We start from the raw sequence: 12,174 nt of genomic DNA on the forward strand, positions 1-12,174 counted from the left end.
AGGAAGCACTCCACCTGTCTCTCAGAAACTTTGTGCCCTTTGACCCACATCTGGCACTGGCATCTTTTCCCTGCCCCTACCCCGGCCCCAGGCCCGGCCAACCACCTTTCTCCTCTCTACTTTCGCGATCCTCGCCGCTTTCCATCCCACATCCCAAGGAGATCACGCAATACGGGTCGGATGGGCCTGGCTGATTTCACTGGGCACCATGACTTTTGGGTCCATGCATGACGTCCCAGATGACAGGCTTTCCTTTCCTTTCCCTGATGTGTTTCTTCTGGGAACCCCGTTCCTTTGTCCTTCTCTAGTCATCTGCTGATGGGCACTTAGGTCGATTGCACGTCTTGGTTACAGGCAGCGTGCCAACAACCAACGCAGCAGGACACATATTTGCACCACATCCCGATTTCGTGTCCTTAGGCGATACGTCCAGAAGTGGGATGACTGGACGTATCCCGCTGGACTGGAATCCCAGTTCCAGCGGTGATTTCTTGAGCAACCCCCCGTATCGCTCTCGACCACCCCTTGACCAGCCCTTACTGTGTTGGCACCTCCCACACCCAGCTGGCCACGCAGCCCTGTCCTCAGGCCTCACTCCTCTCTGCGCCAGGTCCAAGGTGGAGACAGCGAGCCTGAGATGTCCCTGAAAGCCGTCAGGGCGTGACCGGATCCCACGGCACCGGCCCTGCGGACATTCCATTTCCTTTCGCCCGCTTCCTTTCTGGCGGACGTCTCCGCGCACGCCGTTTCTAAGACTCGCCTGGGACAGCCTGCGCCTCGCACGTCTCACTCTCCCTCTCTTCTCTTACCGAGTTTCTCCTCCCCACACCCCGCCGGGTCCTGCCTAGAGTCGTGCCCCTTCGTTGATTCACGTGCTCACCGAGCGAGCGAGGCGGAGGGCTGTGGCCACACACACACGATGATCCCATCCGCAGCCCGCCGGGATGGTCCTGATCTCAGAGCAACACCCGTCGGGTACAGAAAGGGGAGGAGAAAATCAGACCGTGAGGCCTAGGAGGAACGAACTCAAACCTGGCTGGTCGTGGGCAAAGTGTGGCCCTCTGGCCCACTCTCCTCTGCTGCCTGTTTCTCCATAGAAAACTAAGTTGGGACGAAAGCACACCCTGTCCTTTCCTAACGTCGGTAGATGGATTCCTGCCGCCGTGGCAGAAAGGAGTTTTTCCTCCGCAGACTGCAGGAGCAACAGAACCTGCGGGACTCGGTCTCCCTTCACTCGAAATTTGCCCGACTCTCGGCATAGTGTACACACACCCAGGCACGCGCGCGCGCGCGCGCACACACACACACACACACACACAGGCACGCACACACGCAGGTGCACACCAGGAAGTGGAGAAATCGTCCAACGCAGAGGTAGAGAGGACTTCGAAATGGGCAACGAAGTAGGGCACTTTCTTTGAAATTACCGTGAAGCCCACAGCTACCTTTGTCTCTGTTGTGCCACTCCGCAAAACTGCTCATCACTTGCCGGGAAGAGAGCGGCAGGGACCCAGGGAGAAAGCAGAACCCCTCCAACCCGCCTAACCTAATCAAGGTAGCCTGCCACTGTGGGCGTGTCCGCAGCCAATCCTCCTGGGAACACCCAGCGGGGGGTCCTGGCTCCCTATAAAAGCCCGCCGGCTGCGCCCAACCGGCCACTTCCCCGCTTGCGCTGCCCAGGCTGCCAGAGGGTAGAGCCTCCTCGCCGGGAACACAGAGCTCTTTCCTGGATGGGGAAGCTGTCCTTTGAGGAGACGGGAGAAGACAGACCTCCCTGTGCAAAGCAGGGGAAGATGGAGACCCGCAAGAACCGGGAGGGCTCTGAGAGAGGACGAGGTGAGTGAGGGTCGAGTGTCTCGTCTGTGCGGATTGGTGTGTGCAGGGGGTGGCAGGGGCCAGGGAGGCAGGAGAGTTAGAGCTGGGGTGACAAAGGCAGCGGCCCCCGCCCCACGGGCCCCGATCCCGCAGGTGGTGGGGAAAGCTGAGGTCAAAGAAAGGCAGACTTTTTGTGTGCTGGGTGGCTCCGCCAGCTGGGCCATCCTCTGGGTGCGCCCGCGGAGGAGGGTTTGCTGGAGAGTGCCAGGCAGCTGGGGAACAGCCAGAGTCAGGAGACAGGAAGGGACCCGGGGAGTGGGGCCTGGAGGTCCTGGGCAGCTGGAGAAAGAGGAGGGGGTGGGGGGGCACCTGGGAGCAGAGCCATTCCTGCCTTGAGGTCACTCTGGGAGCTTGGCCCTTGCAACCCTCCCGCAGCCGTCTGCGGACGGGTCATGGCCCACTCACTGTCGACCTCCTCTTCCCCCGCAGCTTTCAGCGGGCACAGCCGGGAGGCCTCTGCGTCCAGGCACAAACGGTGGAGAAGCCCCGACGGCTCCCCTCGCAGTCCCGGCAGAGAAACCGGAAACCGAGGGCGGAAGGTCAAGCCACCACCAGCCCCAGCCGGAGAGAGAGGCCACGACAAGCCCGAGTCCAGCAGAGCACGACGCCCCCACGAGCGCAGAGGAGGCAGGTTTAGGGGCTGGGAGCTTGGAGGGGTGGGGAGGAGGGCGCAGGGCCCCGGGAAGGGGAGCGGGGAGCGGGGGGCCCCGAGGGGGGCGAGGAAGCCCTCAGTGCGCCAGGAACCCGGGCCCCCGGTGGCCCCAGATGAGATGTGCTTCAAGTTTGAACGGGCGGAGAGGAGGGCACCCCGGACGGGGCACCGGAGTCCCCAGGATGCAGGGAGGGGCCGAGAGGATGGGGCGCGGAGGCGAGCCGCGGAGGGGTGGGGGATGGAGGGCAGGGGGAGGCGGGGTCGGGAGGGGCTTTGGGACCTTGGAAATGGGTCCCCTAGCGCTGCGCGCAGTCCCTCGGACACCTCCCGCTCTGTCTCCCGCGCAGGTTCTGTTCCCAGCCCGAGGCGCCCGGAGGAGCCAAAGCACCGGCCTAGATCGCCAGGGAGGACGAGCGGCCCGCAACGCCGCGCTGACGTCCGGGAGGAGCGACCCACCTCCCCAAAGCGCCGCCGACGCCACTCCCCAGAAGCCTGGGTCTCCCTCCCGTGCCCGCTCTCGCGAGCCGTCAACCACCTGGGCGGGCTGGAGGTGGCCCTGGGCGAGCTTCGGGCCCCGGGGGGCGCCTTCCTCCCGGGGCCCGCCGGCGGCACGCAGCCCAGCGCGTCGCAGCGCGCCTGGCTCACCTGGCAGCTGGCGCACGCCGGGGCCGCCCTGCACTGGGCGCTGGCCACGCTCGACAACCTGCTGGCTGCGGGGCCCTGGCCCGCGGGCCCGCCGCCCTTTGCGCCCGCTCCTGGGTGGCCTTAGGTGCGCACGGGAGCCAGCACCCTCGCCTTGGAAAAGCTCGAACCCTCTGCCCCAGAGGCGATCCCGACTCTGCACCGCAAACTCTACGGCGCCCTGCAGGACGGCGGCCTCCTGCCGCTTGGACGCCAGGAGCTCCCCGGCAGCAGCAGAGCAGCAAGACGGATGGCCCCGCCCCACTTCGCCTCCCGGCAGTCTCCCTCCCGCCGGCTCACGGAGAGAGATGGCTGCCTAGCTCCGGAAGCCTAGCTCTTGTTCCGGGCATCCTAAGGAAGACACGGTTTTTCCCTCCGGGGGCTCACCACATCTGGGACTTTGACGACTCGGGACCTCTCTCCCATCGAATGTTTGCGCGTTTTCTGGGAAAGTGAAATGCCTAACCTTGTTTTTACTCTAAGTCGCTACTTTGAATCTTCCCTGTTTGTCTCTTTAATCACCTAGCCTTGCTTCTCATGTAAATAAGGCTCTCTGTAGCTGGGAATGCTGGACAAACTCCAGTCGACCCCTTAATTTACGAGACACGGAGGGCTCCTTACCCAACCCCCTTCCGCAAGGAGTTGACCTGTGTAAGCAGATACTCAGCATTTCAAGGGAGCCCAATCAACTGATAAGGTACTGGCACAAACAGTGCATGAAGTTCCCAGGATTTTTCTCCAAGAGATAATAACAACATAAAGCCTTGAGTTCGTGTCCAGCACAGCACCTATATCTAAGTGTCATGAAGGGTTTAGAGCCCTGCACCTGGTACCGTTGCTTTTTGTAACCATTTGCCTTTTAAAATTGTTTATCTCTCTGTAACCATTTGCTTCTTTTGATTCCTGCATGTTTTTACTCCTGTAGAATTACCGCATTTGAGTTCCCCTCCCCTTCCTAAACCAAGGTATAGAAGTTAATCAAGCCCCTTCCTCGGGGCCGAGAGAATTTTGAGCGTTAGCCATCTCTTTGGCCGCCGGCTTAAATAAAGGACTCTTAATTTGTCTCAAAGTGTGGCGTTTTCTCTAACTTCTGTGGGTATAACAAAAGGAAGAGGTGTGGGCTTTGGGCTTGGACCTGTGATTGTCCTTCTTTGAGCCGAGAGCGTGGAGAAGCCTACCTGGAGTGACACCCGGAGAGAGGCCGAGCCATGCCGATTCGCGGAAGTGGGGGTGGGGGCTTGGGGAGGTACCTCGCCATAGGTGATTTCCAGGGGAAAGTGAAATGCCCCCGCCATAGGTCATTTGCAGTGGAAAGGAAAATGCCTGGTCGGTCAGCTTCTCCGTGTGTCCCGAGAAATGTCCTCAATGTTTCCAACCTCTGCCCCCAGGGTCAGGAAAACATTCCTGAGAGGGTTTGGTGAGCCTCTGGAATCTCTCCACCATTCCGTGTTTGCACCCTCGGCTTTGGCGTGGGTGAACTGCATCCACGTTTTTGGAAAACAGTCGTCAAGTGTTTAATGACCCTTGTGGCTACCTCTTCGAGTCGTGTGTGTGTGTGTGTGTGCGTGTGTGCGTGTGTTCACGACAGCGTCCTATGCCTTGTAACTGAAACCTGGGGGCTTCTCTCCCTAACCTGTGATGAACACCTGGGCAACTTTGGAGAAGGAGGTGGAAGGGGAATGTCCCACTGGGTGTCTTGGAACGGTGGCTTCTTTCTTGGGAAAAGAAGTGGGACGGAGAGAATCCACCCGAGCTCTTCAGAAAGGACCTGCACCGATGGGTGATAGGCAGCATGGGCTCAGGAGAGCAGGGAGAGTTAGGGGAGACACCCACGTGCCTGGAATAGTGGAGGGCCATTTGGAGCAAGCCCCAGATGGAGAGCGACGTATCCTGGTGTTCGGTCAATCCTTGTGAACCCGAGAGCGTTCCTACGCACGTTAGACTCTCTTAGAGGTGATCTCTCTTTGAAGTTTTGTCTTGCGATTTAATTATTTCCTTCGCCCGCCGGTGCCTCCAAGTATGAATGACAGTAAACATGATACACACGTACCGTGTGTGACGTCTTCATTAGGGAATTCACTAGAATCGGCCGAACTCACACACCTATCGCCCCACATGCGTCCCCTGTCCCTTTCTGGAGAATTTTCAGCTCTGCTCCCGTGGGTATATTCAGGAGAACCTTACATTCTGCTCCACCATGGATATCCAGGAAGCACTCCACCTGTCTCTCAGAAACTTTGTGCCCTTTGACCCACATCTGGCACTGGCATCTTTTCCCTGCCCCTACCCCGGCCCCAGGCCCGGCCAACCACCTTTCTCCTCTCTACTTTCGCGATCCTCGCCGCTTTCCATCCCACATCCCAAGGAGATCACGCAATACGGGTCGGATGGGCCTGGCTGATTTCACTGGGCACCATGACTTTTGGGTCCATGCATGACGTCCCAGATGACAGGCTTTCCTTTCCTTTCCCTGATGTGTTTCTTCTGGGAACCCCGTTCCTTTGTCCTTCTCTAGTCATCTGCTGATGGGCACTTAGGTCGATTGCACGTCTTGGTTACAGGCAGCGTGCCAACAACCAACGCAGCAGGACACATATTTGCACCACATCCCGATTTCGTGTCCTTAGGCGATACGTCCAGAAGTGGGATGACTGGACGTATCCCGCTGGACTGGAATCCCAGTTCCAGCGGTGATTTCTTGAGCAACCCCCCGTATCGCTCTCGACCACCCCTTGACCAGCCCTTACTGTGTTGGCACCTCCCACACCCAGCTGGCCACGCAGCCCTGTCCTCAGGCCTCACTCCTCTCTGCGCCAGGTCCAAGGTGGAGACAGCGAGCCTGAGATGTCCCTGAAAGCCGTCAGGGCGTGACCGGATCCCACGGCACCGGCCCTGCGGACATTCCATTTCCTTTCGCCCGCTTCCTTTCTGGCGGACGTCTCCGCGCACGCCGTTTCTAAGACTCGCCTGGGACAGCCTGCGCCTCGCACGTCTCACTCTCCCTCTCTTCTCTTACCGAGTTTCTCCTCCCCACACCCCGCCGGGTCCTGCCTAGAGTCGTGCCCCTTCGTTGATTCACGTGCTCACCGAGCGAGCGAGGCGGAGGGCTGTGGCCACACACACACGATGATCCCATCCGCAGCCCGCCGGGATGGTCCTCATCTCAGAGCAACACCCGTCGGGTACAGAAAGGGGAGGAGAAAATCAGACCGTGAGGCCTAGGAGGAACGAACTCAAACCTGGCTGGTCGTGGGCAAAGTGTGGCCCTCTGGCCCACTCTCCTCTGCTGCCTGTTTCTCCATAGAAAACTAAGTTGGGACGAAAGCACACCCTGTCCTTTCCTAACGTCGGTAGATGGATTCCTGCCGCCGTGGCAGAAAGGAGTTTTTCCTCCGCAGACTGCAGGAGCAACAGAACCTGCGGGACTCGGTCTCCCTTCACTCGAAATTTGCCCGACTCTCGGCATAGTGTACACACACCCAGGCACGCGCGCGCGCGCGCGCACACACACACACACACACAGGCACGCACACACGCAGGTGCACACCAGGAAGTGGAGAAATCGTCCAACGCAGAGGTAGAGAGGACTTCGAAATGGGCAACGAAGTAGGGCACTTTCTTTGAAATTACCGTGAAGCCCACAGCTACCTTTGTCTCTGTTGTGCCACTCCGCAAAACTGCTCATCACTTGCCGGGAAGAGAGCGGCAGGGACCCAGGGAGAAAGCAGAACCCCTCCAACCCGCCTAACCTAATCAAGGTAGCCTGCCACTGTGGGCGTGTCCGCAGCCAATCCTCCTGGGAACACCCAGCGGGGGGTCCTGGCTCCCTATAAAAGCCCGCCGGCTGCGCCCAACCGGCCACTTCCCCGCTTGCGCTGCCCAGGCTGCCAGAGGGTAGAGCCTCCTCGCCGGGAACACAGAGCTCTTTCCTGGATGGGGAAGCTGTCCTTTGAGGAGACGGGAGAAGACAGACCTCCCTGTGCAAAGCAGGGGAAGATGGAGACCCGCAAGAACCGGGAGGGCTCTGAGAGAGGACGAGGTGAGTGAGGGTCGAGTGTCTCGTCTGTGCGGATTGGTGTGTGCAGGGGGTGGCAGGGGCCAGGGAGGCAGGAGAGTTAGAGCTGGGGTGACAAAGGCAGCGGCCCCCGCCCCACGGGCCCCGATCCCGCAGGTGGTGGGGAAAGCTGAGGTCAAAGAAAGGCAGACTTTTTGTGTGCTGGGTGGCTCCGCCAGCTGGGCCATCCTCTGGGTGCGCCCGCGGAGGAGGGTTTGCTGGAGAGTGCCAGGCAGCTGGGGAACAGCCAGAGTCAGGAGACAGGAAGGGACCCGGGGAGTGGGGCCTGGAGGTCCTGGGCAGCTGGAGAAAGAGGAGGGGGTGGGGGGGCACCTGGGAGCAGAGCCATTCCTGCCTTGAGGTCACTCTGGGAGCTTGGCCCTTGCAACCCTCCCGCAGCCGTCTGCGGACGGGTCATGGCCCACTCACTGTCGACCTCCTCTTCCCCCGCAGCTTTCAGCGGGCACAGCCGGGAGGCCTCTGCGTCCAGGCACAAACGGTGGAGAAGCCCCGACGGCTCCCCTCGCAGTCCCGGCAGAGAAACCGGAAACCGAGGGCGGAAGGTCAAGCCACCACCAGCCCCAGCCGGAGAGAGAGGCCACGACAAGCCCGAGTCCAGCAGAGCACGACGCCCCCACGAGCGCAGAGGAGGCAGGTTTAGGGGCTGGGAGCTTGGAGGGGTGGGGAGGAGGGCGCAGGGCCCCGGGAAGGGGAGCGGGGAGCGGGGGGCCCCGAGGGGGGCGAGGAAGCCCTCAGTGCGCCAGGAACCCGGGCCCCCGGTGGCCCCAGATGAGATGTGCTTCAAGTTTGAACGGGCGGAGAGGAGGGCACCCCGGACGGGGCACCGGAGTCCCCAGGATGCAGGGAGGGGCCGAGAGGATGGGGCGCGGAGGCGAGCCGCGGAGGGGTGGGGGATGGAGGGCAGGGGGAGGCGGGGTCGGGAGGGGCTTTGGGACCTTGGAAATGGGTCCCCTAGCGCTGCGCGCAGTCCCTCGGACACCTCCCGCTCTGTCTCCCGCGCAGGTTCTGTTCCCAGCCCGAGGCGCCCGGAGGAGCCAAAGCACCGGCCTAGATCGCCAGGGAGGACGAGCGGCCCGCAACGCCGCGCTGACGTCCGGGAGGAGCGACCCACCTCCCCAAAGCGCCGCCGACGCCACTCCCCAGAAGCCTGGGTCTCCCTCCCGTGCCCGCTCTCGCGAGCCGTCAACCACCTGGGCGGGCTGGAGGTGGCCCTGGGCGAGCTTCGGGCCCCGGGGGGCGCCTTCCTCCCGGGGCCCGCCGGCGGCACGCAGCCCAGCGCGTCGCAGCGCGCCTGGCTCACCTGGCAGCTGGCGCACGCCGGGGCCGCCCTGCACTGGGCGCTGGCCACGCTCGACAACCTGCTGGCTGCGGGGCCCTGGCCCGCGGGCCCGCCGCCCTTTGCGCCCGCTCCTGGGTGGCCTTAGGTGCGCACGGGAGCCAGCACCCTCGCCTTGGAAAAGCTCGAACCCTCTGCCCCAGAGGCGATCCCGACTCTGCACCGCAAACTCTACGGCGCCCTGCAGGACGGCGGCCTCCTGCCGCTTGGACGCCAGGAGCTCCCCGGCAGCAGCAGAGCAGCAAGACGGATGGCCCCGCCCCACTTCGCCTCCCGGCAGTCTCCCTCCCGCCGGCTCACGGAGAGAGATGGCTGCCTAGCTCCGGAAGCCTAGCTCTTGTTCCGGGCATCCTAAGGAAGACACGGTTTTTCCCTCCGGGGGCTCACCACATCTGGGACTTTGACGACTCGGGACCTCTCTCCCATCGAATGTTTGCGCGTTTTCTGGGAAAGTGAAATGCCTAACCTTGTTTTTACTCTAAGTCGCTACTTTGAATCTTCCCTGTTTGTCTCTTTAATCACCTAGCCTTGCTTCTCATGTAAATAAGGCTCTCTGTAGCTGGGAATGCTGGACAAACTCCAGTCGACCCCTTAATTTACGAGACACGGAGGGCTCCTTACCCAACCCCCTTCCGCAAGGAGTTGACCTGTGTAAGCAGATACTCAGCATTTCAAGGGAGCCCAATCAACTGATAAGGTACTGGCACAAACAGTGCATGAAGTTCCCAGGATTTTTCTCCAAGAGATAATAACAACATAAAGCCTTGAGTTCGTGTCCAGCACAGCACCTATATCTAAGTGTCATGAAGGGTTTAGAGCCCTGCACCTGGTACCGTTGCTTTTTGTAACCATTTGCCTTTTAAAATTGTTTATCTCTCTGTAACCATTTGCTTCTTTTGATTCCTGCATGTTTTTACTCCTGTAGAATTACCGCATTTGAGTTCCCCTCCCCTTCCTAAACCAAGGTATAGAAGTTAATCAAGCCCCTTCCTCGGGGCCGAGAGAATTTTGAGCGTTAGCCATCTCTTTGGCCGCCGGCTTAAATAAAGGACTCTTAATTTGTCTCAAAGTGTGGCGTTTTCTCTAACTTCTGTGGGTATAACAAAAGGAAGAGGTGTGGGCTTTGGGCTTGGACCTGTGATTGTCCTTCTTTGAGCCGAGAGCGTGGAGAAGCCTACCTGGAGTGACACCCGGAGAGAGGCCGAGCCATGCCGATTCGCGGAAGTGGGGGTGGGGGCTTGGGGAGGTACCTCGCCATAGGTGATTTCCAGGGGAAAGTGAAATGCCCCCGCCATAGGTCATTTGCAGTGGAAAGGAAAATGCCTGGTCGGTCAGCTTCTCCGTGTGTCCCGAGAAATGTCCTCAATGTTTCCAACCTCTGCCCCCAGGGTCAGGAAAATATTCCTGAGAGGGTTTGGTGAGCCTCTGGAATCTCTCCACCATTCCGTGTTTGCACCGTCGGGTTTGGCAAGGATGAACTGCCTCCACGTTTTTGGAAAGCAGTCGTCATATGTTTAATGACCCTTGTGGCTACCTCTTCGAGTTGTGTGTGTGTGTGTGTGTGTGTGTCTGTGCGGGCGCGCACGCGCCCGTGGGTTTGTGAGTGTTTGTTCATGCCAGCGTCCTATGTCTTGTAACTGAAATCTGGGAGCTTGTCTCCCTAACCTGTGATGATCACCTGGGAAGTTTGGAGAAGTAGGTGGAAGGGGAATGTCCCACTGGGTGTCTTGGAACGGGTTGCTTCTGTCTTGGAAAAAGAGGTTGGATGGAGATAATGCACCCGAGCTCTTCAGAAAAGACCTGCACTGATAGGTGATAGGTGATAGGTAGCATGGGCTCAGGAGAACAGGGAGAGTTAGGGGAGACACCCATGTGCCTGGAATGGTGGAGGGCCATTTGGAGGAAGCCTCAGATGGAGAGCCACATATCGAGGTGTTCGGTCAATCCTTGTGAACCAGAGAGTGTTCCTACGAACGCTAGACTCTCATAGAAGTAATGTCTCTTTTAAGTTTTTTTGCCTGATTTAGTATTTTCTTCCCTCCTCACCGTGCCTTCAAGTATGAATGACAATAAATAGCATACATATTTCCCATGTGTGACGTCTTCATTAGGGAATTCACTAGAATCAGCCGAATTCACACAGTTATCACCGCACTTGCTTCCCCTGTCCCTGTTGGGAGAATTTTCAGGTCTAGTCGAATGAATATACTCAAGAGTACAACATTATGTTCTGATCCTCCGTACTAACTCATCCCTACCACATGTATATATATATGTATATATATTTTTATATATGTGTATATATGTATATATGTGTATATATGTGTATATATGTATATATGTGTATATATGTATATATGTGTATATATGTATATATGTGTATATATATGTATGTATATGTGTATATGTGTATATATGTATATATGTGTATAGGTATATGTATGTATATATATGTCTATTTATGTTGGTTTCAAGAAAATCCTTGAGAAACTGAACTGCCTCTCTTTCTGATTTGTGAGGAAGAAAGGAAAGGAGAGGTATTGAAAAAAATATTGTACCTTTTTATGACTCTAATATCAGGAACAATTAAAGTCAGGAACATATCTGAGGCAGAAACAAAGCAATTGCCTATCCCTACAAAGGTGATGCTCAAAGAATACTCTCTCGGGAACACAGTGTAGGGGGCCGTGTCTTAAGTAGGTGAAGAGTAATGTCAAGCCATCAATTATTTTTCAGTCTTCACTGAGTCCTTAGTTTAGTATTGCTGGATAACAAATTATCACCAGCTTTAGTGGATTAAAGTATCACAAACCTATTATCTCACAGATTCTGTAACCTGGAAGTCTGTGTATGGCATGGTTAGGGTGATGGTTAATTTTATCTGTCAACTTGACTGGGCTAAAGGATGCCCAGAAAACTGGTGAAACATTGTTTCTGGGTTTGTTAGTGTGTTTCTGGGAAAAGATTAGCATTTTAATTAGCAAACTGAATAAAGAAACCCCCACCAATGTGGGTGGCCACCACCTAATCCACTGAGGGCCTGAAAGGACAAAAAGGAAAAGGAAGGGTGAATCCTCTTTTCTATTTTTTTTAATCTTTAACTTTTGTGGGTACATAGTAGGTGAGTATATTTATGGGGTACAGGAAATAGTTTGATACAGGCATGCACAGTGTAATAATCACATCACGGAAAATGGGGTATCTATCCCCTCAAGCATTTATCTTCTGTGTTACAATCCAATTATACTTTGTTATTTTGAAATGTACAACTAAATTATTATTGGATATATACACCTGTAGTGCTATCAAATACTAGGTCTTAGTCCTTCTTTCTTTTCTTTTTTTAAAAAAACCCGTTAAGTATCCCCACTTCCCTCCCACATTTTCTTTTTTCTTGAGCTGGGACATTCATCTTCTGCCCTTTGACATTGGAGCCCCTGGTTTTCTGGCCTTTGGACTCTGGACTTACATCATCCCTACCCCTCTCCACTCTTTTTCCAGTACCTTGCATAGCGCAGCACCTAACCTGCACATATTCAGTGAATGCAATTAATG

The sequence above is a fragment of the Pan paniscus genome, chromosome 11 (genome assembly GCF_029289425.2).
Source record: "Pan paniscus chromosome 11, NHGRI_mPanPan1-v2.0_pri, whole genome shotgun sequence".
Classification (NCBI taxonomy): domain Eukaryota; kingdom Metazoa; phylum Chordata; class Mammalia; order Primates; family Hominidae; genus Pan; species Pan paniscus.